We start from the raw sequence: 14,758 nt of genomic DNA on the forward strand, positions 1-14,758 counted from the left end.
ATATTAAATAATATATTTGAGTTATAAAATAAAATTTAAAAAATATAAGCTCTTGAAATGACATATATTGATTCTATTTAGTTAAAAAATAACAGATGACCTAGCTAAGCATGAAAGCAATTCAGATAATTCAGATACGTGATCTATCACGTATCCGCCTCTTTTATTTTAATATTGTATTAAAATAATTGTTTTAGGTACTGTGCATTTTAAATAGGTCAACTAATAAAAAAAGAAATCGCGACATATAAATTATGTAGCTAAGCAGCAAAACTCCGTCGCTCAATAAAAAATAACGATAAATTATCAAAAATCATGTCCAATTCAAGGTCATTAGTTATAATATCCTTAATATCATTAACTGAATACAAAGAAGAACGGAGATCTTATTTTGATCTTCTTGCAACAATGCTACTAAATTTTGTTATTATCACCATCTTATAACTAACACTATATAAACTTTGTCAAATTTAATTTGCATTTAAAAAATTAAAATAAATATAATTGGTTAAAAAAAGAAAGTGGTCAACACCACGTTACCTTTTTATGTTTGGAAGGATTCCTTTTTATATAGGAAAAGAACAAGTAGTCCTAAATATTAGGCCTTGGAAGCAAATATTTAAATAGTGATAGTTAATTACTAAAACTTAATGTAGCAATTGAATTCCGATGTCTTTAATAAAGGCGTCTAAATTAGTTAAAATATATTGCTCTTATGCCTTTTAAAAATCTTGAAATTGTATTCAAGAAGGAAATGTTTTTAAAATCTTGAAATTGTATTTAAATAAAGAAATGCTTGATAGTAAAAATTATTAGTGAATTTTGAAATCCTAAATTTTAGGAAAATAATAAAATGACAATTTTGTCTAGTATGAATTCTATTGTAAAAGGTTAAAAAAAGCGAATGATATTTTGTTAAGAACCTTCGTGCTTTTAATATAGTATAGATAAGTTAGAGAATTATGAATTTCTTTTTGTTATTTAGTGTAATTATGAATATGTATATTAATAAGGAATAATAGCACTTTTGCTCCTTAATTATTAATAAATTCTAACTTTGATCTTTGTTATATATGAGTACACTTAATAATATTTTTAAGTAAAATGTGAATTGAAATACTAATTAGTAACTTAATAATTTATGTATCACAAAATTCACATAATAATATATGAAATTATTCATAGGCTAGTTATTCATTAATTATGATGCAATAATTATTAATGCAGTAAATAATAATATGATAGGTATTATGGAATAAACAATAACGTAAATTTTGGTGACGAGTATACACTGTGATTGTTGAAAAACATGAATTCTCTAATTTGGAGAACTTTTGTCTTTGGATAACCATATTCTTGTTTACAACATATATTTCTTTTCCCTATTTTATACAGCATAAAATTACATTCTCGCATAATTTATAAACACAACCAATGAAAGTTGCATTAACAATATTGTGGAGATTATCTTGGAGATATAATGATTTATATGACATGTTTTAGCGGGTTTTGACTGCTTTAATTAGTTACAAAAGGCATGTAATTGTTTCTTTAAATGTGCTATAAATGTTAGTGTTTGGATTGTTATTTTAAATATTATAAAAGTTGAGTTATTTATTCTCACGATTCAGAATTCCCACCTTCGGAGTCGTGATGGCGCCTAACATTTCATTTGCTAGCCAAGCCAACGTTAAAACAATTTATCCATTTTTAACAGTTAAAATTAAATGATAAGAAAGGAACTGAAATAACTGCAATAATCTAACGTATGGTGCGGAAATCATAGCAATTGAAATATCTAATACAACCCTAGACCCGGTGTCACAAGTGCACGAGCTACTAGAATAGTACAAATAAAATATCTGAATAAAACATAAAGCTATATGAGAGAAAATACACAACTAATTAAAAAAAAGGGACTCCAAGGGCTCCGGATACCGAGCAGTTGTACCTCAAGTCTCCACACTGCTAGTCAACCCGAGCACGCTAACAACCGTCGTTGGGACCAACTCCAAAATTTGCACAAGAAGTGTAGAGTATAGTACGAGTACAACTGGCCCCACGTACTCTGTAAGGCCTAACCTCGGCGAAGTAGTGACGAGGCTAAGGCGGGTCACTTACATTATAACTTGTACGCAGTATAAATAAAGACATGAAAGGAAAATACGGAGCGAAATAAGGCAGTTAACCGAAGAAAATAGTTAAATCCTCAAAGAAAACCAGTGAAGGTCAGAATTACCAATCCTTAGAGTCTCGTATGAAAAATGTCGAAAACTAACACAACACAAGGAAATAGAAACGCATAGACTTTTGCGGCGCGCAACTCGATCCCATCATACAGCACAATCATCCCCTATTCCACCGTAACAATATCAACAATCATGAATAAATACATATTGCGGCACACAACCCGATCCCACCATATAACAAAATCAGTAACATAATTCACCCTTATTTTACCGTATCAATCCACCCTTATTTTACCTTTTGCGTCGTGCAACCTAATTCCACCATATTAGTACAAATTCACCCTTATTTCACCATATCAATCCACCTGTCACGACCCGAATTTTTCACCCTCGGGATGTCGTGATGGCGCCTACTAATGTGATCTAGGCAAGCCGACTGTTTGAACAAATTACCTCTTTGCCAATTTATATTCTTTAACAATTATAAAGAAATAACGTGTAGACAGCAAAAATTACAATAAGCGGAAGAAATGCAGTAAACTATCTAAAATATGAATCTAATACAATTGTTTGAGCCTCGACCACCCAGAACTGGTGTCACAGTTTCACAGACGATCTAAGAATACTACATACAATGTTTGAAAGATACAATATACAATTGTTTCTGAACTAAGTAAATGAAACAGAAGTAGAGGGAAGAGGGAGACGTCGGGGCCTGCGGACGCCTGCAGGACTACCTTGGATCTCCGCGTGGACTGAAGGCAGCCACCCAATCTACGATCCAAAAGCTGCTGCTGCGAGATCTGCACATAGTGCAGAGTGTAGTATCAGCACAACCGACCCTATGTGCTGGTAAGTGTCTAGCCTAACCTCGGCGAAGTAGTGACGAGGCTAGGACCAGGCTACCAAATAAACCTGTGCAATTTAACTATATATAGTGAAAAAGATGAACAGTAATATACAGTCAAGTATGGGAGGGGTAACATGTTGCGGGGAACTATCAATTTAGAATAGAAAGACAACGGATAATTAAAAGAAACAACATATCTCAGATATCAACAAAGAATCACGAATCTATAAGTGCACGGCATCACCCTTCGTGTTTTTACTCTCGTCCTCGCCAAAGCAATCAAGTAATGAAAATGTGTACGGCATCACCCTTCGTGCTTTTACTCTCGTCCTCACCATATAATCAATATAATCGGCACGGAATGGTACATCATGTGGCACGGTATCACCCTTCGTGCTTTACACTCTTTCCTCACAAATCATACACGGCATCACCCTTCGTGCTTTAACACTCTCTCACCAAACAATACATGACATCACCTTTCGTGCTTTGACACTCTTCCTCACCCAAACAACAATCACAAAAAATAGGGCAAGGGAATAAATGAAATTACAATAAGAATCCTGGCAAGGGAATAACATCAAAAAAAACATCAACATTCTGGCAAGGGAGATAACATCAAAAGCAACAATACCCCCGGCAAGGGAGGCCACGTAATAATTCTCTTCTTTTTCTCACTTTTACTTCACAACTCACTTCACAGCTTGAGCCAATGCTCTAAGAGATTCAATTATCACTTATACTTTCACGTTTCATTATACAACTTGAGTCAATGCTCCTCAATGTTCAAATGTCACAATTACTTCCACAAACTTTGCCCAACAATAGAAATCATCATCAAAGCATGAATAATACAACGAAATCATAATAATCACAATACAAGACTCACAGGCATGCTTGACACTAACGTATAGATACTCGTCACTATGCCTATACGTCGTACTCAACAAATACCATATAGCAAATAGGACTCGACTCCTAATCCCTCAAGCTAAGGTTAGACCAAACACTTACCTCGATGTCACGGACACAATTCAAGTCTCTACTATTGTTTTACCTCTTGATTTCACCACCAATTCGCTCGTATCTAGCACAAGTTACTTAATTACATCAATAAATGCTAAATGAATCAATTCTAATGCATGAAAATGAGTTTTCTAAAGTTTTACCCAAAAAGTCAAAAATCGCCTCCGGGCCCACATGGTCGAAACCCGTGTTCAAACCAAAACCCGATTATCCATTCCCCCAAGAACTCAAATATATAATTTGTTTTGAAATCGGACCTCAAATTGAGGTCCAAATCCCCAATTTTTGAAAAACCTAGGTTCTACCCAAAAAACCCAATTTTCCCCATGAAAATCATTGATTTTGAGTTGAAATCATGTGAAAAGATGTTAATGATTGAAGAAAACGAGTTAAAATTGACTTATAATCGATTTGGAAGAAGAGTTGTCTTTGAAAAATCGCCCAAGAGTGTTTTGGTTTTGAAAGAGTGTGAAAAATGAAAGAATTTCGGCTAACTTATAAAATTGCAGGTTGCAGATATCGCAATTGCGACCAGGGTTCGCAATTGCGAACCCAGATATATGCTAACTTCGCATTTGCGAAGAAGCTTTCATATTTGTGAAGTAGGAATTGCGAACCGTATGTTGCATTTGCGATGACTGGCAAAACTTGGGGGGGGAGGGGAATCGCATTTGCGATAAATCCCTCGCATTTGCGAGGTTGGCCGGCATGGGCTATTTTCGCATTTGCGACATAGTCTTCGCATTTGCGAAGCCTGCAGGCCTGCAATGCAACAGCTGAAATCTGCAATTTCTCAAGTCCAAAATCTACCTCGTGGCCTATCCAAAACTCACCTGAGCCCTCGGGGCTCCAAACCAAACATGCACATCAACCTAAAAACATCATACGGACTTGCTCGTGCATTCAAATCACTAAAATAACATCAACAATTGTGAATTTAGCATCAAAATCATAAAATTCCTTAAGAGCTTCAAATTTTCCAAATTTCTCAATTACGATCCGATTCACGTCATCTCAAGTCCGTTTATTACCAAATTTCACAGATTTATCTTAAATCACATATAAGACCTGTACCGGGCGCCGGAACCAAAATACGGGCCTGATACCATCAAGTTTTAAACACATTTAATTTTCAAAACTCATAAATAATTCCAGAAAATAATTTTCTTTAAAAATTCATTTCACGGGCTTGGGACCTCGGAATTCGATTCCGTAGTCCCATATTTTCTTACGGACCCTCCAGGACCGTCAAATCATGGGTCCAGGTCCGTTTATCCAAAATGTTGACCGAAGTCAACTTAAATCCATTTTTTAAGTCAAAATTCATCATTTTTCACAGATTTTCACATAATGGCTTTCCGACTACGTGCCCGGACTGCGCACGCAAATCGAGATGATGCCAAAAGAGGTTTTTGAGGCCTCAGAATACAAAATTTACTTTTAAAATAAGTGATCAACCCACAACACCCTTATTTCACATGTTGCAGCGTGCAACCTGATCCCATTGTATCGATATCAAATATTCAATGAGTACAATCAAATCAACAACTCAAATCACAAAAAAACCTCTACGATTGATGAATAAAAATCTGAATCAGAAAGGAAACCTCGTACTAACTTGAGAATTCACATATGAAATATTACACGACAAGACAAGTCCAATAAATGACAATTAAAAGGTGCAAGTAGGTCAATTAAGACAAATAGTAGCGAGTCATGAAAGTATGGAAATGTCTAACATTTTTAACACGAAAAACAATGATTGAGAAGTGGCAATTAGAGCATGGGAGACATTTAAGCACATAACAGTTAAGGCATGGAAGGAAATAATTAAGGAAAAACGGAGAATCGGGGAAACAAGTAATTCGGCGGCGTATAAGCACTCGTCACCTCGCATATACACCACAACGTATGAAATTCACATAGCACATGAGGGTTCCTAGTTCCCTCAAATCAAGGTTAAACTCAATACTTACCTCGCTCCAAAATCGGCTCAAAGCTCAATCACGATTTTGCCTTTCGAACAAGTCTCCGAACCAATCAAATCTAGCAATTTAATAACCAAGCGATTCAAAATAAACCTTAAAAACTATCCACGAATGAAAGAGATTCAATTTAGGTCATTATTGAAAAAGTCAACAAAAGTCAACTCCCGGACCCGCTTGGTCCAAACACAAAATTAGGACCAAAATCCTATTATACATTCACCACCACCACCACCACTCCCACCCCGAGCATGGTTATGTAAATTATTTTGAAATTTGACCTCAATTTGAGGTCTAAATTCTAATTTTACAAAATTTCTAATTCTACCCAAATCCTCAATTTCTACCATGGAAGAATAAAGATTAGGGCTAGAAATTATAGGTGATGTTAGTAATGGAAGAAAATGAGTTAAATGCACAAACCTATAAATTTATGTTGAGTTTTCTCTTCAAAATCACCTCTAGGTCGAGCTCTAATGGAAAGTTTATGAAAAATTGGAGAAATCCCGTTTTGGGACTATTTTAAGTCATTGGCGTCAGGTATTCATCGTGTTCGCGTGATATTTAACGCGTTTACGAACAACATGGCCTAACTGGATTACGCGATCACAAGAGACTCCACGCGGTCATGAAGGTTTAGCCCGCCTCACCTCCGCGTTCGCGAGACTGGGCTCGTGTTCGCGTAGAGTAACTTCAAATCCCAGCTCCCTCCTCTCAAAGCTACGTGTTCTCGTGGATGTGGACACATTCGCGAAGGGTAGTCCCCTCACTGCTTCGCGTTCGCGTCCTATGCCTCGCGTTCACGTAGGTTTATTCCCACCCTAACCCATATCACTCTTCGTGATCGCGTGAGTTCCTTCGGGATCACGAAGAAGGAAATATCAGATGACACTAGCAGCTAAGGGAAACCAGAATTTTCAAAGATCACAAGGTCTGGAGGCTATCCGGAACTCACCCGAGCCCTCGGGGCTCCAAACCAAATATGCACGCAAGTTCAAAAATATAATATGAACTCACTCACGCAATCAAAAAACCAAAATAACACCTACAACTATGAATCGGATACCAACTCAAATGGAACTTTCAATAAAACTTAAGAAATTCTATTTTAATAATTGGACGTATGAATCACGTCAAACTAACTCCATTTCTTATCAAATTTAGCAGACAAGTCATAAATATGGTAATGAACATATAACAAGCTCCGGACATGGTAGCAATAAAATCAAACCTTGGTCAAATCTTTAATTTCATTAAACCTTTGAACTTCAAATTTTCGACAATATGCGTTAAATCGAGATAGGGACCTCCGAATTTGAATCCGAGCATACGGCCCGGTCCTAAATCATGATACGGACCTACCGGAACCGTCAAAATACGGATCCGGGTCCGTTTGCTTAAAACGTTGACCGAAGTCAACTCAAATGGATTTTTAAAATAAAATTTCACGTTTTATCAATTTTTAACATAAAAGCCTTCCGAAAAAACCGACGGACTGCACACACAAATCAAAAAAAACTAAAACGAGATATGTAAGGTTTCGAAACACAAAATTAACGTTCAAAACTCTAGATGACCTATCGGGTCATCACATTTGTGTATTATGTATATAATTCTTTAAAAATGGGATATTTTATAAACATCCTTTGATGATACTCTTAATATTATTTCTCTGTCATTTGTGAATTTTGCAATGAGTGATTTTTACATATATTTACTTTTAGGGACTATTCGCTTCTTCTGCCTAGCTTAAGAATAATAGTATATCGAAAAGTAAATCTTTAATTTTTCGGGTTATTATAATATGAAGTGCTCTAAAAATTTCACCCAGTATCTCTTTTGGTACCCACTGTTTAGTAAATGATACTCGTGCTATGTTTTTTTTTAGCATATAGATCTTCTCATCCTCCTTCTTAGTCCTCCTCTTTATTTTATTTTTCTTGGCCAGTGATTAACTACAAAAAATACTCTTTTGTAGTTGAATCAATATTTATACTTGTCTCTCTATTTTATACCCAAAAGCTAATAAAATATGTCATCTTATGTAATATATATAGAGAGAGATACAAAATCATGTTGTGTATATTAATAAAAGCTATAAACTTGTGTTTGTTTCTTGTCATTATGTTATCAATTAACCACATTCTCAATCAAGCTCTATGAATTTTTTTTATCTGTTATGCTTGGTTTCTTGTTAAATTATGTTACAAACTCATAAGAACTTTTAGAATAGGGTTAGAAATTAAACTTCCTACAAAAAATGCATGGACAAACTTTAGACTGAGTTATGAAGTTGTCTAGAAGTCTCACGCAAAATTAACTATAAACTTTTTAACCAAGGCCTAAAAATTAAATTATTTATAAAAAATTTATGATCAAACTTTAGACAATGATATAAAGGTGTTTGGAAGGTTTTACATATGAAAGTTCAATAGAACATTATATCAAAGATCCAAGAAATACACTATCGATAAATAGAATATAATTTATGATCAAACTTCAGACCATGATTAATTTAAAGTTGTCTTAGAAGGTTTAATTTCCACGAAAGTTCACTGATAACTTTTAGTCCAATATAATGGTCTAAAGTTGTAAAAAAATTAAGATCAAAACTTCATAGCATTGTTCGAAAATGTTTGTTCAAATTTTTCTCTTTCGGATGTGTCGCGCATGAGTCATATTTACAAAAAATTTAATAGCAGAGACAAAATATAAGATAGTAGCATAAAAAGTACTATTTGTGCTTGTTCCAAAAGTATTGACTTTTGAAGAGTGTGAATACAATCGACTGTTCTAAAAAAGTCTATCAACGAAAAATTCATCAATCTATTTCTTCATGAACTCGAGCCAATGGTGGATCTAGGAATTCAATAAAATGAATGCACTACTACATTAAGGATATATGTTTCATGTTTCATTTGATTATTACTTTATCGAATTACAAGTGAAGACTTCAAATTTTAAAGTTGATGCGGTCAAGTGATATTTTTATTGAAAGTTACTTTTTTAAGGGAAAAATATCATGGTATAAACGTTCTTTTACATTGAACGTTTCAGAAGGTTTTTCATTTAATTTGGACTAGTTGAAACTCCCTTCTTCAATTTATATAACTGCCCAAGTTGTGCAGAAACTTCTGCTCATTTATGTGACTGTTTCAAAATTATTCTTGATGGAAGAACAATATATATATATATATTCTGGTTGGATCCCTAAAGCACAAATCTTCCGTTAATCTTCATACCATCTAAATAGTGAGGTTTAGAGTGCTTAGAAGACTAACTGGAAAAGACTTGTTGGAGTAGAAAAAACCGACGTCGATTTCGACAACGACTTCACAACAATGGGTAGAGGTATGTCCGATCTTTAATTTTCGTTGTGATCTGCTCTAACAGTTGGTACCAGAGCGATGTATATAAACTTCTACCTTGTTATTTCAGAGTTTGCATAAGTTTTATGTGTTATTATCATGACCCAAAATCTTCTATAGGTCGTGATGGTGCCTAATGTTGCCGTCAGGTAAGCCAACGATGATTGATCCACTTAATTACTCATTTTTATTACTTTTGAAATCATAATTTCCATTAATTAAATAGTATGAAATAGAATTTACAGTGTGAAACAATGATAATTATGTGAACTACCATACTAAACATCCAGTAGGAACCCCCGAGACCCGGTGTCACAAGTGCATGAGCATCAACTAGGAAATATGAACACCTGTCTAGAATATAAATTAGACAGGAGAATGTAAATAACTCTTATGAGGACTCTATATTGTGATGACCCGACCAGTCGTCTCATGAGTTACCACTCTGTTTCTCCCATTTCTGCTTCTTACTACTTTGTCTGTCGGTTCTATGAGTGATCAGGTTGATTGGCTCGGGTTCAGAAAGGTTTTGAGAAGGTTTGAAATACTTAGTCTCTTTAAGGAAGCTTAAGTTGAAAAAGTCTACCGGATATTGACTTATGTGTTAGAGGGCTCAGATATGAGTTTTGATGGTTCAGATAGCTTCGGGGGGTGATTTGAGACTTAAGAGCGTGATCGAAATGAGTTTTGGAGGTTCGGACTAGATTTAGGCTTGAATTGGCGAAGTTGATATTTTGGCGATTTCCGGTTGGTAGGCGAGATTTTGATATAGGGTTCGGAATGGAATTCCGAGAGTTGTAATAGTTCTGTTGTGTCATTTGGAAGGTGTATGCAAAATTTCAAGTCATTCGGACGTGGTTGGGTTGGGTTGGGTTTTTGATTAAAAGCGTAATTCGGAAGATTTTGGAGACTTAGGCTTGAATCCGATGTGTTTTGGTTGATTTGATGTTGTTTGAGGTGTTTTGAAGATTGGACAAGTTTGAATAAGGTTTTTGGATGTGTTGGTGTTTTTGGTTGAGATCCCGGGGGCTTCGGGGTAATTTCGGATGGTTGACGGAGAGTTGGAGTTTTTGGTGAGCTGCAGATTTTTGCTGCTTTTGGTATTTCCGCACCTACGGATTGAAGACCGCAGGTGCGACGCCGATGCGGGAGAAGGGTCGCAGAAGCGGAAGTTAGGTAGTTGGCAGGAAACCGCAGAAGCGTTCTAGGGGCCACAATTACGATGACGCAAGTGCGGATATTTCATCGCAGATGCGGTTTGGGTAGTTTAAGTGATTTTCGCAGAAGTGAATCAAGGACCGCAAATGCAGTACCATAGAAGCGGTAAAGTGGCCGCATATGCGAAAATGCCCGGGCCAAAAAGTATAAATTGTGTCCTTCACGATTTTGAGCTATTTTCACCATTTCTAATTCGGCTTGGGAGCTTTTTTGATGATTTTGAAAAGGGATTTCAAGGGAACTTCATTGAAGTAAGGAATTTGGACCTGAAACTCGTTCCTATGCTATTATTTCATGGATTAGAGCTATAATTAATGGAATTCAAGGTTAAAAATTGGGGGAACTAGGGCTTGGTATTGGAGACCTAGACTTGAGGATTTGAGGGACCTATTGTGGTCAAATTTCGGTACTTTTGATATGTATGAACTCGTGGGGAGATAAGGAATCTATTGATGTAAAAATTATTGAATTCCGAGATGTGGGCCCGGGGGTCAGGTTTTGGTAATTTTGGGATTTGTGTTGTAAATTGATTATTTTCGCTTGGGCTTCGTTCCTTTAACATATTTTGACGCTGTGATTCTGATTTTTGTTAGATTCGACGTGAGTGGAGGCCGATTCGAGGGGCAAAGGCATCGTGAGCTAGAGATTTGACCGGATTGAGGTGAGTAATGATTGTAAATAATGTTCTGAGTGTATGAAACCCCGAATTGCACATCGTTGTGCTATATTGAGGTGATACACACGCTAGATGACGAGCGTGGGGTCATGCACTATTGAGGATTGTGACTTAGTCCGTACCGAGTGACTATTTTGCCGCGTATTTAACTGAAATCTATTTGCTATCATCATTATTTGGGTTGAATGTCATATTTGGGCTTCGTGCCAACCATTTGAACCCTTAAGGGACTTTTATTGATATTTCCTCACTGTTTTGACTTTATACTTGAACTCAGTCATGTTATATTTCACTGTTTTCGTACTCAGCCATGTTTACTCTATTTTAACACTTAATTGATCTTTTAAGTGATATTTTGGGCTGAGAATCATATTTTACTATTGCCCGAGTGGCTTGTGAGGATTTTGACTGAGTAAGGCCGAGGGCCTATGTTGTGAGGAAACATTTGATATTGATTATGAGATTGAGGGCCTGAGATATGTACGCCACGAGGTGGCTTGTTGATATGAGGCCGAGGGCCTAGTGATGATGCCACGAAATGTCTTGATATTGCGCTTGGGTCGTAAGGGGCCCCTCCAGGAGTCTGTGAGCGCGGGTACCCATTGTGATGTGAGATATTGGCCGAGGGGCTGGTATTATTCTGAGATATTGCCCGAGGGGCGGATTTGTTGATAATGTGTCCGAGGGGCGGATTTGTTGATACTGTGCCCGAGGGGCGAACCTTTATGTGTTTATTTTACTTGATTGTCTGCCATTTACCTGTTTAAATTGTTGAAAAAGGCTTTCGCAAAGTTTAATTCGAGTTAAATGGCTTTCACATATCTTTCACTGGTTTTACTGCTTCATTATAGTCTACAAATATGCTTTACGTGATTTCCTACTTTCAGTCCTTATTTATGATTATTACTCACTGAGTTGGAGTACCCACTTTACTCCCTGCACCCTGTGTGCAGATTCAGGTGCATCTGGTCCCGCTCCCGAGTGCTGATCATTTCCAGCTCAGGCGGATCCGAGGAGTCTCTAGGTAGTTATCGGTGTCCGCAGCTCGGAGCTCTTCCCTATCTTATTTCTTCATGTTCTTAGTTTCTGTATTAAACCTTGTAGTTTCCTCTGAGTATTCCGGATTGTTTAGATGCTCATGACTAGTGACACCACGGTAACGGGCTGTGTTGGGTTGTATTCTGCAAATTATGTTGTTATCTGCTTAAACTTTGGATTATTCTATCATACTTAGACTGTTTCTTACTGTTTAACTGTTAAATATCGAAATGGGAAGTGTCGACTGGCCTTGTCTTCACGAGAGGCACCATCACGACCGGTCCGGGTTTAGGATCGTGATATGTATGTTGCGGATTCGTACGTGGAATGTAGCTCACCGTAAGTCCCCGCAATAGTCGCGCCTCTATGCCCACAAGACCACTAAACATATATGTACCTGCACAAAATATGCAACAACTGTAATATGAGTACGTAAATCAACGCATACCCAGTAAATATATAATCTAACCTTGAAGAAGTAGTGATAAGGGATCGGCTTTGACACTTACTATGGGCTAACAATAAAGTACCGGAATTATAATTAAGTATGGATCATATAAATACAGCTGAAAACTCAATAACAAGAAATACATAAACAATTCTTTCGCTAATAGTAAATTCCAAATTAATTTCAATCATTTGCCAAATTAATCTCTCAAGCTAATGAAACAATACAAATATAATTGGCCTCCAAGAATTCTTTTTACGCACGAATTATGCCGAGGTCATACGATCCGATCCAACATATAAATATATAAATTGTGCATTGTTGAGGGTCGAACGACACGAAGCACGGATGCATCATCCGCTACCGAGGCGCTCGACCCGCTCCACAAGAAGAGAAAATACTTTATAAACAATTGATTTAAGATTATTAAGAGGCTAATATTCAAAGAAATACTAATTCTCATTAACGGTCAAGTAACCCGTACAATACTCAAGAAAATGAAATTAGACCTTTTACAATTCCTTTATCAAGTTTCGATATGATTTAAGCATTTAAATTAGCAAGTAGGGTGCAAATATTGCAAGTATCACATGATTTCGATCCTAAACTACCAAGATATAAGCATAATTAGTAACTACGTACGGACTCTCGTCATGTCGTGCGTATGTAGCCCCCACAAATAGAAGAACATATTAAATCAATTCATCTATGGGGTTAATTTCCTCTTACAAGGATAGAAAAAGATACTTACCTCGTCTTAAAGCTCACTTTCCGATCCACAATTGTGCTTTAAACTCTCAATTCGGTACCAAACGACTCGAAACTATTCAATGTTATGTAAAATACTCAATACATGTTCAAAAGTTCATATCCTAACTATTAGAGCAATTAGCAAATCCCAATTGAAGAGTTTCTAAAATTCATCCCCGGGCCCACATGCCCGGATTCTGAAAACTTTCGAATAAAGTTGTCACCCATAGCCTCATGAACTCAAATGTATAATTTTCACCCCATTCCATAATCATTTTCGTGGTTAAATCCCATTTTTATCAAAACTCTAGGTTTTCCTCAAAAATCCCATAAATCCTACCATTTTCCATGTTAAATCTACTTATGATTCGTGTATTTAGCTAAAGAATCGATAGGGATCACTTACCTCTTGATGTTGACGTAACCTCTCTAAAAAATGCTCTCAAAATCGTCCAAGACCAAGTGAGAAATAAAACTAAGTCCCAAAATAAAAAACGCTCTTGCACCAGTCGCAGATGTCACATTTGTGACACCTTGTTCGCAATGGCGACAAAAGCATCGCAAATGCGAAGCAGAGCCATCCCTGCCAAGGCCGCATTTGCGACTAAAATATTCGCAAATGCGAGGAGGGCAGTTTTGCAAAAGCGACCAAAATGTTTGCAAATGCGAACCCCTCAGTGTTTTCCTATCTTTACAAATGCGAATAAACCTCGCATTTGCAAGATCTGCAGCCCAGACCAGAAACCAGCAGAAGTGCAGAATTGAAGTTCTTCACCACCCCAAACGCGCTCGAAACTCACCCGGGCCCTCGCGGCTCCACACCGAACGTCCACACAAGTCTAAAAATATCATACGAATTCGCTAGCATGATTGAAACATCTAAATAACATCTAAAAGCATAAATCGGATACCAAAATGCATGAATCAAATCATGAAACTCAAAACTTCTAAAAAAACTTCCGCACGTCTGATTTCTATCAAATCACGTCCGATTGACCTTAAATTTTGCACACAAGTCACATTTCACATTACAGACCCATTCCAACTTTCGAAATTAGAATCCAACCCGATATCAAAAAGTCCACTCTCGGTCAAACTTCCTGTTGGACCAAGAACAAGTGAAGTTTTGAAGACTGACAAAAGAACTCAGACATGGACCAGGTCCATCTTGTGAAGTACAGTCATGATCAACCCAAACATTTGAGAGGCA

This window comes from Nicotiana tabacum, chromosome 5 (genome assembly GCF_000715075.1).
Source record: "Nicotiana tabacum cultivar K326 chromosome 5, ASM71507v2, whole genome shotgun sequence".
Taxonomy (NCBI): Eukaryota; Viridiplantae; Streptophyta; class Magnoliopsida; order Solanales; family Solanaceae; genus Nicotiana; species Nicotiana tabacum.